The following is a 13,201-nucleotide window of genomic DNA, read 5'->3' as shown; positions in this document are numbered from 1 at the left end:
TCCCGAAGGATAAGTATTGAAGGTAAGCAATTTGCAATGCAATAGTTGTTATATGAATCAAGACGGTTTATCCCTTCATATCGAAGAAACGGAAAGCTTTAGGTACGAGCTTCATGATTTAGAATGATTGTAATAACATATAATTATGGAAATTACAACGATACAAATGGCAATCAATGAAGATGAGAATAATGTTAATAGTCTGATTCTGATGACACTTTAGGTTCAGAGTTTGAGATTCAAGGCCTAGTGTTTTTAATGACATTTAGTAATATGTGTCTTCTTATCTCACTTGGTTATTGGGCCATTTTCCATTATGAGCGAGCTATTTCATATACGATTAAACAAAATATACGTCCCGGGGAAGAATGGAGTTAGGCCTAGGCTACGGCTTGGCTTGATGGCGAACACAGCCCTTTAAGCATTTATCGGGGGAATAAACAACGACTTGTTCTTTTCGAGACTTTGGTTTTATAAAATCCAAATGAAATGTATGACAATGATTGGTATAATGCTGAAATAAAAGACTAATTTTCAATATATGACTGACTATTTCCCATCATGTAGTCTTTCCGCCAAGACGCATCCTGTCTAAACATATATTTTGAATCAATTGATGATATGAAATAGTTCCATATCAGACGCGTGGAATGGTGTATGTACATGATATTTTCTCAGTAATTGTACCCAAATTAGTTTTAAACTATTATTAAGCTATAAATAACAAATGAAAAAGCAACAACAACATCGCTTCTGATTGCCTGATTAATGAATGTAGTAGGCAATACATATAACAATTTGCCTCCCAGAGCGGGTAGTGTTGACATTGCCTAAGCCCTAAAGCAATGTGTGGGGGTTGATGTTGTCAAGTAAAGGGCTGCCAACGCTAGAGCTCGATTTACGTAAGGTAGTCCAATCCAAAACCAACGAACGAACGTCACGTTGGAGGACTGTAGGTGTTACTTTTCTTAGAAGCATTCTTTCGGCCCCTAACTGAATTTGGTTTGAGTATTTCTCTTTACCTTCCCTTCTTTCATCTTATTGTCTAAATCCCCAACTTTTACTTCTTCGGGCAGCTGGGAGATTTTCTCTAGTGGCATCTAGGGACTGAATGATCTTCCCAGAACCTAGTGCTCCCAATATAATTATCTACAACTGATAAACCCAATTTATTAACTTCCATTTCTGCCAATGAAAACCCGCTTGTATGTGCAGAAAAGACTCGTACATCATTAATTAACTCACGTTTAAACAACGTTGGCTAAATTTGTTTGCATCATTGGAATATTTCAACCATAAGGCGATACAATGAAATCGATTGGGCAAAACAAATAAAAAATATTACGGTGAATAGAAACAGATATGTAAGTTTTAATGCTTTTTCCACCTTTGACTTGTGTTTTTTAGAATTTGAGGAGTCAACTTTATTAGAGAATGAAAATTCTCAGACAAAATGTTCATGAATGCGACGGGGTATTTTTATTTTGGAGCAAGTGACAACAAAAGATACGGGAGGTTTGTGAGAATATATCATTCCTGTTTGTGGTGGTGTTGGTGATGAGGCCAGTATGCACTATACTCAATAAGATGTGGTGAAGCTGTACACTGCAGGCATGTCTACCGTAAACCATTGCTTGTTAAAAAAGCATAAGCCATAGAACATTTACATCTGCATTTCGCTCAGAATGGTAAAAGGTATTATTTCTGGGGGTTTATATGAATAAATTAATGATTTGTTTTATCTGGAATCACCCAATGACGTTAGAACCCTGTCTACAAACTTACCTACGGAAACAAAGTTATCATATCGTTGATTTTGTTGCTGTATTCAAATTAAAGCAGACTATTTTTACCACTAACATGAAAAATGTTACGGAGGATTTTTTTTATCCTTTCCACTGATTTTGTAATACAGTAATCTTATTCTTATACCAAATTAATATAATCATATGTTTTAAAGTCTTAGAATTTGCTCTAGTTGTAATTGAGAACTAGGGAAACGATAATGAGGGGAATAACATTAAAGGACAGGAAAAGAGCAACATGGATACGAGGGTAAACTAAAGTAGAGGATAATCTAACAATATGTACGAAAAAGAAATGGACATAGGCAGGACATGTAATGAGAATGAGAGATAATAGATGGACATTAAGAACAACAGATTAGGTCCCTTGAGATTTCTATAGATGCAGGGGTTGGAAAAAAAAAGACGAGGATTGACGAACTAAGAAAGTTTACCTTCGTGGACTGCCATAGAAAGGCCATAATTAGACGCAAGTGGAAAGGGCATGGCTGAGGCTTTTGTTTTGCAGTGATTAGTAACGCCTGATGATAATACACACACACACACACACACACACACACACACACACACACACATATATATATATATATATATATATATATATATATATATATATATATATATTATATGTTTTGTCATATGATAGAGGTTGTAAGCCTAAATGATTTGTTCTAGTTTACTTAATTTTGCGCAAATAAATGAAAAGAAAAGAAAACTGGCCATTCCTTTTGAGTTGGTAAAGTTGTGATAGTTTCAATGACATTATTCAATCCTTTTGACAAAACATTTTTTAGGGTTACCCGTGAACTTTTGAATTTCCATTTTTATTTCATCCATGTTATATATTTTGAAATAATTGCTTTATTGTATTTTGTGTGGAACTTGAGTAATTTCATTCTAATTAATCATCCATCATCATAGTAGTTGTCGACATCGTTTATATTAAACTTTTTCTCCTGAGCACTGAGGAGACAAGCATTCTAATGAGTCTAAATTTCCCGCCAAAATGGAGAGGGTGAGAATGGCTCTCTTGACACCTATACTTACAGCTCTCTCTCTCTCTCTCTCTCTCTCTCTCTCTCTCTCTCTCTCTCTCTCTCTCTCGTAAAGAAAAAATCAAATCGTTAGCAATCTCTCTCTCTCTCTCTCTCTCTCTCTCTCTCTCTCTCTCTCTCTCTCTCTCTCTCTCTCGTAAAGAAAAAATCAAATCGTTAGCAATCTAGCTAGAAAATGCTACATGGTCATAATTATGTTTTATTTTGTGCGTGGTGGGATGACGATGTCGTGGACGGATTTATTTCCAACTCCCCCTTCAGTAGTTTTTCATTCTCTCAATGACTCCTTTGCATCTACAGCCGAACAGTTTTACTTATTAAAATCGATATGGTTGCTTTTATTAATTATTGGTACACTATATATTAACTGAGGTTATTTTCTTAATAAGTTGAGGAAATACTTGACACTGCTTACCAAATATTAGCTACCAAATCTTGAATGTCAGATAGAGTACATCGAAAGTCCCCTTGGATAAATGGGATACATTGTTGGGAGGGTCCTGTGATAACCGATTTTTTGTTTTTATAACATAGAGATAAATGTCTACTTTTATCCTTGACTCGTGCACCCCCTCGAAATTACTCTCCGGGGGATTGGGGGGTACCCCAGGTTGAGAACCACTGTGTAGACCAAAGCCCCTGCAGATCGTCAACTAGACCTAGTTGGTTTGTTTCCCATAACCGGTTTGTTAGATCAAGCCTCTCGCAAAGACCTGCAAAGCAAGTCCTTCCTCATTATTATTATTATTATTATTATTATTATTATTTGCTAAGCTACAACCCTAGTTGGAAAAGCAGGGTGCTATAAGCCTAGGGACTCCAACAGGGAAAATAGCCCAGCGAGGAGAGGAAACAAGTAGTATTGCTGCCCAGACGTAGATATTATATCATGACAATTATTGTGTATAATCAACAGACTGCGGATGTATTAATGTATTAAAGAATTTAGACTTTTGTATCGAACTTTCCCAACATTCAAGTATATATATCATTGTATTATAGAGTAATGTATACTAAACCAATTATTTTATTGTAAGATTAATTACACGTTAAAGACAATGTCTGTTGGGTAACAGTAGATCTAGATAAAGGAATAAAAATGTTTTCTGAGAGACAAGGGAGTGACGTGGGACGTGCTTAGGCCATTCATAGACATAAAACATAATTATATTTAAATGATTGCCATAAAACTTCGTAGAAGTCTGTGTCGCGGGTTCAACTCCGCACCCGACCAGTCAGAAAGGAGGACACTTTGCTATCTGTGTAGACACTTCAGGATTATGTATGTAATCGACGGATAGGTTTGCGTAAAGCAAATGGGTGTTACAGACTAATACAGACACAAACACAGCCATTCCAACACCTTCTAAAAACATAACAGACACCTCACACGTCTCAAACTGTCGACCTAACCACGCCATGATTCCTCCTTGCTGGGAGGAGTGGCGATGGTGGCTGGTACAACCGTACAACACAAACATACGCTACCGGGGTCTAGCAACGGCGGGCAGGGCAGCCGGTCGGGACTACAGTCCACCCCAAAGCCAAAGCTAAGTCCTTCAAAAAAAAAGGCAACCGTGTTAACCCATACGAATGATGATGATGATGATATATATATATATATATATATATATATATATATATATATATATATATATATATATATATATATATATATATATATATATTTTTTTTTTGGGCTCAGGCCATGTCGTCCTGATGGAAGTTCCTTCATTAGTAGCTTTCTAGGTTATATTTGACTACAGTGATATATCCCAGAGAATTTACCAAAGGTATCCAGAATTCTAACTCCTGGAGCGAATATCCCTTAAAATTGGATATCGCGTAACTGGAGGATATATCCTTGACACGTTTCATAGCTATCTGCACCCCTAATAGCGTTTCCACTTCGAGGGGAAAAGGTGGCAAGAATATAGGAGATTCGTTAAAGAGGCAACGCTCTCGACACTCGTACTGTACTGTAAATAGCGCGCCAAATCGCCACCGCGAGGCGCCACCAATCCATTCTTTCTCTTGTAGCTTCGTTGACCGGTGTTATCCTGTGTTATCTCTCACTATTTTGGAGCTATTTGTTGCTATTATGTCTTCACCAGCCTCATCTGCTTCTGGAAAGTTAAGTAATATCTTTGAATTGTGTAAATGTAAGCTCTTGCCAGTTTTACTCTTCGATTGAGATCGTAATTAACGTAACAAGAGCTGTTGCCAGCAGGATGGCGTCATGATCGCGGTCGTTCTTCCTGTACATCTAGTTAGCCAGAACGACATTCCCGGCATTATTTGCTTTAATAAATTTAGCTATTTAGTATTTTAGCTAGGGATTTTTATATTATGTCATTGTTGTCGTGGTTTTGGCTATTTATGTTCGAGCCTCACGAGTGCTAGGCTTTCTAGCCTAGGCACCTACACACTTCATGCATGATATAACTTTACTGGTAAAGTTTTATTGAAGGTCAGGCAATATTTTATACAATTAAGATATTACTGCATAAATTTTCCTCTTCCAAGATAGTATACAAGAGAGTTTCGGTGAACGATTCTCTATGCTCCTAGACTTACTAGCCTAGGGGCTTTAGTATACTTTCATACATGTCCCCAATTGCTCATGTATTTTCTTCTAAGGTGAGGTTGATGCCTCCTACACCTTCTAAGTCGATACTAATCTCTTAGCGAGATTTAAGAGCAATTCCCTTTCCCTCTGATAAGCCTAGGCTACCCAAAGTTACCTTTGCTGTGAACTGAGTTCTGGCAAAGTTTACTGGGGTGTTTTGTTTCTTTCTCTTAACCACTGAATCAGTTTTTGAGTTAGAATGGGACATCAGAGTAAAGTCTGTGTTAGGCATCTTACTGTCTCGGTGAAATGATTTCCCAAGTCATGTTAAGTTGTCTATACAGGAAGTTAGGCTTCCCTAGACCATACGTGGAGGTTTTTGTTTTACAAATTCCTCCTTCCTCGGTCTAGCAGACAGTCCTGTGCTTAGACCGCAGAAATGATTTCTTCATTGTCTAAGATACCTGGTACAAGATTTTGTTCTCTTGCGAGATTGTGTCCTATGGCCGCTTTCTCACTTGACTAACCTAACCGGGGGAAATGATATCTCCTACTTGAGGTTACCTTATGAGATCAGAATCCTTTAAGTTGGGTAATGCCCTCGGGTATTACCTTACTTATAGGAATTTTCCCCCTTCTCCGCAGTCTCTTTTGTGTTGGATGAACCATCACCCTCCCAGGCCGTCATTCTACTTTTGACCCTAAGGGTAATATATAGAACTGGCCTGAGGTTCCTGGTCTGCTGCCGGCAGGTACCCTCATAATCATTAGAGTGTTCTTCAGTCCTCCCTTGGACTGCCTTCCATACCCCATATGGATGGGATATGGTTGGGTGGAAGCCCGAATATAATTCCCCCTTCCACTTGAACCCTCATTCGGGATGTAGGTCGGCAAGCCTGAGCCTTTGCCTTCCTCCATCCTCTCTCTTTTTCTTACCTTTCCTTATATTGGGCCGGCCGCCGGCAGCTTATAGCTGTCGGCGGCCATGTTAGTTGTCTGTCGGCCGGCAGTTACTCTGCTGCCACTTGCCGGGGGTGTCGCTGAGCGATAACCCAACGACAATAAACATACTATGACCAGTGGCCGCCGGCCGGCAGTCAGCCACCCAAAGTATAGATCTGAAGAGAGTAACTGCCTTCAATAGCCCAGAATAGGCATGCATATGTCGGCAAGGCCGGCATATGCCGGCAGGCCCGGCATATGTCGGCAGGCCCGGCATGTGCCGGCAGGCCCGGCATATGCCGGAAGGCCCGGCAGGTCTGGCGGCATACCGCCGCCAGTCAGTGCTGTAGCCTAAACATTTTTTTCCAACCTACAAGGTGCTTCATGGGCAGCCTATTGTGAGACCATCACATATAAGAGAATGATCCTCTCCACCACTTAATGGTTATCAAACATTAATTTACCCCCAATATTGAACCTGGGACATTGTGTTAAGAAGACACTTTATATCAAAGGATATTATCATCCCATACAAAATTCATTAAGAATTTATTGTTCAATATTGAAGGAGGTCATAGCAATGGGCTGGACAGGAAACACAAGTAGGTGTCTCTCCTATTTTCTAGCTTACTCTATCTAAGCTAATTTTTAAAAATATGTATGCTGAAATCTGAGAATTTCACCGAATACTTATATACTTTCTTTCTTTACAGGAGGGGCATCCCGAGTGCAGGAACAGCTTTTGCAGGGTCCGTAGCAAGAACTTCTACGACCATGACGTGTGCAGGGCCCAAGCACGCTGAGAAGTCACCCAGGGGGCTCTCAAATACTGGGACCCACAGGTATGTACCGTTTGTGACAAACTGGTAAAAGAGGCTTTTGATGATCAAAAGTCTACTGAGTCAAGGGATGCAGCAAGGGTCACGCTGCGAAAATGGGTCAGGGGTTTTCAGAAGAACACCTCTGGCCCATACCTTCCTAATGAGAGGATGAGGGACTGTCTTTTCCCTAGGGCATCTGCATATGCAATCATTCCCCAGGCTCAGCCTGAGATTCCCCTAGTACAGATTCCGATTGAATCAGTTGTTTCGGACGCCTTGAAGGGCATCCATTTAGATGACAACATGTCGGTTGTCTCAGAGGAGACTGAGAATAATCTCCTACTGGAAGAACTGGAGCAGGAGGATGACGTACCTCCTGAGGCTGAAGTCGATAAGACCAAAACAATTTCGGTATCTTCAGCCACGGTGAATGAGCCGGTGCCTTCGACTTCATCTACTGCACCCCAGCTAGATTCCATCACGAGTACGTTGCACTCGCTGCTGTCTATGGTGCAGGACATTCAGAAGAAATCATCCGAGAAAGAAGCTTCTCTTTGGACGGAAATGCATCAGCTGGTTGCAACACGTTTATCCCCGAAGAAGCTAAATGTCAAGGATCTCCCCGCTTTCTCTGACGTTAACCCTAGGAGATATGCAGAGCATATGCCAATGTCGGGGGGGAAGATCTTCCTCTCAGAGAAACTGGGCACTGTCCTAGTAGAGGAAATTGAGTTTTGGCCTAGCAAAGGAGGAAACAGAGCCGAAGGAGACGATTGTCCTCGAACTCTCTAAGGCTCAGGCCTTATATACAACCACCTTGAAAGAGAGGGCCTTTACTAGTTCCAAGTTGCCAGCTCTCAGCAAAAAGCACCCGTCCTTTATTGCTGACCCCAAACGTGCCTTCCCCTTTATGGACAAAGGGTTTAAGGCAGTTGAAGCAGGGAAACCTTGCCCTACACTGGAGGAGTGTAGACCCTTTTCCCTTGCTTTTCCATCAGATGATAAAGACTGGAAGGATGTTCATAACACCTTCACAGTTGGGAAGCTGGAGGAAGATATTGCTGGACGACAGTTCAGCGAAAACCTCCCGAAGCTGTCAGAGTCTCTCCTGCGCAGGGAACAAGAGACTAAAGAACGTCTTGCTGCTTCCATGTCTCTGCAGACTGGCTCAGAGACTATGGCAAGCATCCCAGACACCCCAGATATGTACATGGTCTTCGCCAATCTCATTTGGCAACAGTCACCAAGGACTTGTACAACTTTATCAAAGCCCGAAGGACTTGTAGAGAGTTCCTGTTCGCCTCGGCTGCGGTGAGACACGAACCAAGGAAGCTCATAGCCTCCAATATCTGGGGAAAAGACCACTTCCCAAGCGAAGTGGTCAAAGAGGTCGTGGACAAAGCCGCAGAAGAGAACAGGAATCTCCTCTCCAAGTGGGGCTTGTCCTTAAAAAGAAAATCTTGGGCTGACGAGGGTCCCCAGCCGAAGAATAAATCAAAACGACTAAGAGTGCCCTCTCGGCCTAGAAAACAGCAACAGCTTCCCGTGGCCACGGTGCCCCAAACGGTGACACATCCAACCACAACCTTCCAACTGGTGCCCCAAACGCTGGCGACCCAATCGCCGGTGTTCACCAGTCTTTGAAAGCCAATCGACGACTTTTAGCCCAAAGTCTCGAGGTTCCTTTCAAGGGTTCTCTAGAGCCCCTTCAGAGGTAGGGGTAAGAAAGGTGGACGTGGCCAAGGAGGCAAGTCCTCCAACCAGCACTCCAAATGAGATGCTACCGGTAGGAGGGAGACTTCTCCTCTTCCGGGATCATTGGACCTTCGATCCCTGGGCACACAGCCTAATCAAGAACGGACTAGGGTGGAGGAGTTGGAGCTCAACTCCACCAAACTTTCCTCAATTCTTCCAGCACTCAACCCCCATTCTGGAAGAATATGTTCAGGAACTCCTGAACATAAGAGTTATACGGAAGGCAAAGTCCATCAGATTCCAAGGAAGGCTGTTTTGTGTTCCGAAAAAGGATTCGGAAAAGCTCATAGTCATCCTGGATTTATCACCACTCAACAAGTTCATAGTGAACCACAAATTCAGAATGATGACGCTTCAACACATAAGGACCCTTTTGCCCAAACGGGCATACACAGTCTCCATAGACATGACGGATGCGTACTGGCATGTTCCAATCAACCGTCAAGTTTCCCCCTACCTAGGGTTCAAACTACAGAAAAGAGAGTACGTTTTAAGAGCCATGCCCTTTGGTCTAAACATAGCCGCAAGGGTATTCACCAAGCTTGTGAATGCAGTCATTCATCAACTACGCCTAAAGGGGATCCAGGTAGTAGCCTACCTGGACGACTGGCTGGTGTGGGCGGCATCCGAGGAAGAGTGCAGGCAAGCCTCCAAGCAAGTGATTCAGTTCCTGGAACTCTTAGGATTCAAGATCTACTTGGAAAAGTCTCGTCTATCTCCATCTCAAAAGTTCCAGTGGCTGGGCGTCCACTGGGATTTACAGTCACACTGCCTTTCCAATCCATCAAAGAAGAGGAAAGAGATAGCAGGATCTGTCAAGAGATTTCTTCAATCCGACAGGATATCAAGAAGGCAACAGAAGAGAGTGTTGGGGTCCCTCCAGTTTGCCTCAGTGACAGATCCAATATTGAAAGCACAATTAAAAGATGCATCAGGAGTTTGGAGAAACTACGCATCAAACGCTCGAAGAGATGTACAAAGACCGATTCCAAATCGTCTGCTATCACTACTCAAACCATGATCGGAAGCCAAGAATCTGTAGAGCAAGGCACCTCTGAAACCACCTCCACCGGCAGTCACCGTTCACACGGACGCCTCAAAAGAGGGGTGAGGAGGTCACTCTCATCATCGGGGAGTCCAGGGAACCTGGTCTCCCCCCTTCAAGACCTTCCACATCAATTTTCTGGAAGCCATGGTGGTTCTTCTCTCTCTGAAGAAACTGGAACTTCGCTGCTCAATCCACATCCGTCTGGTTCTAGAGAGCGAAGTTGTAATGAGATGCCTAAATCGACAAGGCTCTAGATCGCCTCACATAAATCAAGTGATACTGGCCATCCTCCGTCTAGCGAAGAAGAAGAGAGGGCACTTGTCAGCAGTCCACCTTCAAGGGTTCCGCAATGTGACAGCAGACGCTCTATCCAGGGTCAACCCAATAGAGTCAGAATGGTCCCTAGACGCAAAATCCTTCTCCTTCATATTACGCAAAGTCCCACGACTGCAGATAGATCTCTTTGCAAAGAGCGACAACAAGAAGCTACCCTGGTATGTAGCCCCGTACGAGGATCCTCTAGCGGAAGCGACAGACGCAATGTCCATAGATTGGAACAGGTGGTCCAAGATCTACCTGTTCCCTCCAACCAACCTTCTGCTGAAAGTCCTCGATAAACTGAGATCCTTTCGAGGGATAGCAGCAATAGTGGCCCACAAGTGGCCCAACCGTGTTTGGTTCCCTTTGATAATGGAACTACGCCTGAAGCTGATCCCGTTGCCGTACCCAGTTCTGACTGAGCAAGTGCAGATATTGACTGTCTCAGCTTCATCAGAGAAAACTCAGAACCTTCATCTCATGATTTTCTCGCCCTAGCGGTCAAGAAACGGTTCAGGTTTTTTAGGGACAGTATTACCTTCTTAGAAGAATATAAGTCAAAGTCAACAAGAAGACAATATGAGTCTTCTTGGAAGAAATGGGTGGCCTTTGTCAAGGTGAAGAATCCTAAGGAGATTTCTACGGATATCTGCTTGTCCTTCTTCATTCTTTTTCATGAACAAGGTGTAGCAGCCAACACGATTACTACATATAAATCTGCCCTAGTCAGACCAATACTATATACCTTCCAGGTAGACTTTTCTAATGAAATCTTCTACAAGATTCCATAAGCCTGCGCTAAACTTCAGCCCGCAGCTCCTCCAAAGCCCATTTCATGGTCTTTGGATAAGGTTCTTCACTTAGCATCAACTCTGAATAATGAGGATTGCTCGCTGAAAGACTTGACTCAAAAGGTGATATTCTTATTTGCACTAGCCTCAGGAGCCAGAGTTAGCGAAATAGTTGCCCTCTCGAGGGATGATGGCCACATTCAGTTCACAGACTTCGGAGAACTGAACCTCTTTCCGGACCCGACGTTTCTCGCCAAGAACGAGCTGCCCACTAACAGATGGGGTCCCTGGAGAATCTGTCCTCTGAAGGAAGAAGCATCCCTCTGCCCAGTGGAATGCCTAAAGGTCTATCTTCGTAGAACTTCAAACTTTAAGGGAGGTCAGCTTTTCAGGGTAGAGACGTCTGGTTCAACATTATCCTCGAAACAGCTAAGGGTGAAAATCATCTATTTTATACGCAGAGCGGATCCAGACAGTACACCCGAAGGTCATGATTCGATAAAAGTTGCCTCGTCTCTGAATTTTTTTCAGACGATGTCGTTTGAAAGCCTTCGTGCTTATACTGGATGGAAGTCATCCACAGCTTTTCTTCAAACACTATGCGAAGCAATTACAGGAAAATTTCATGTGGTGGCGGCAGGCAGTGTTATAAAACCTGCCGCTTGATTACTGCGAAGAACAGTGCACTAATTGGGACTTTTAGTGAAGGGTGTACATGATAGACTCGTAAGACATATCAGGTTGAGTATTGTGTTTAGTGATAATACTATAGACTGTTCTCACTACACAGGTGACATTAAGCATAATAGAGTGACACAAGTGCCAGGCATACTTATATGCACAGTGTTCCTAGTAACAACAGAATACATAGTGAAATTTTATATTTCCCTTAGAGTGGCTAATGTTTTCCTTTTCAGGTGAAACTTATTTTAATTCTGTTATTACTATTTATGCTTTTATGCAGAATTGTTCTGCATAAGATGTAATTGAATACAACCATGATTTCTATTTTTGTAATAAACACTAGAAGGAATCTTTGCGTCTCTTTCGCCTCAAACATTCTAGATTAAGAATAAAGTCAGAGCATCCCTGATTCTTTTAATATTTAAGAAAATATTGGGGAACTAAGGTTAAGACTGTTCCAAGCAAACAGGTAAGAACTGATTGTACTAAACTGTTTATTTTACTGAACTAAGGTTTCCTACACGTATATAAACCTGTGTGTCTCTTTTCACCCAGAATTGGGAGGTATCAGTAACCTATACAGAGATATACCATCTAAGTACAAACTATACTTTATGTATATGATGACACTAATATACAAACCGTTCGCTAGATTGTTCCTTGAACTCACAATCCCCGGGTTTTTTCCTAGAGTCTACCCAGACTCTTCCCTGTAGGGGGCAGGAAGAGCTGACATAGTTTATGATCAGTTAATTGATGTATAACGGTAACATCAAGTGTCTCTAAGTCTAGAAGACCAAATAGGAAATATTCATCTCGAGATAACGGCACTATTGAAAATCCACAGATACAATAATGCTCTGGTAAACTTCCATCAGGACGACATGTCCCGAGCCCAAAAAACGGATTTTGAAGCGAAGCAAAAAATCTATTTTTTTGGGTGAGGTAGCCATGTCGTCCTGATGGACCCACCCTCTTTTTGACAAAAGGATAATGAATCCCTCCCTATGGTACTGTATCTGGAACACCTACAAAGCTACAAAAAATGGCTTGGTGGCGCCTAGCGGTGGCGCCTCGCGGTGGCGATTCGCTGCACTATTTACAGTACAGTATGAGTGTCGAGAGCATTGCCTCTTTAACAACTCTCCTATATTTTTGCCACCTTTTCCCCTCGAAGTGGAAACGCTATTAGGGGTGTAGATAGCTATGAGACGTGTCAAGAATACGTCCTCTGATTACGCGATATCCAATTTTAAGGGATATTTGCTCCAGGAGTTAGAATTCTGGATACCTTTGGTAAATTCTCTGGGATATATCACTGTAGTCAAATATAACCTAGGAAGCTACTAATGAAGGAACTTCCATCAGGACGACATGGCTACCTCACCCAAAAATAGATTTTTCGCTTCGCTT

The sequence above is a fragment of the Palaemon carinicauda genome, chromosome 12 (assembly GCF_036898095.1).
Source record: "Palaemon carinicauda isolate YSFRI2023 chromosome 12, ASM3689809v2, whole genome shotgun sequence".
Lineage (NCBI taxonomy): Eukaryota > Metazoa > Arthropoda > Malacostraca > Decapoda > Palaemonidae > Palaemon > Palaemon carinicauda.
The sequence above is the reverse complement of the archived record's forward strand: the minus strand, read 5'-3'. Positions refer to the sequence as shown.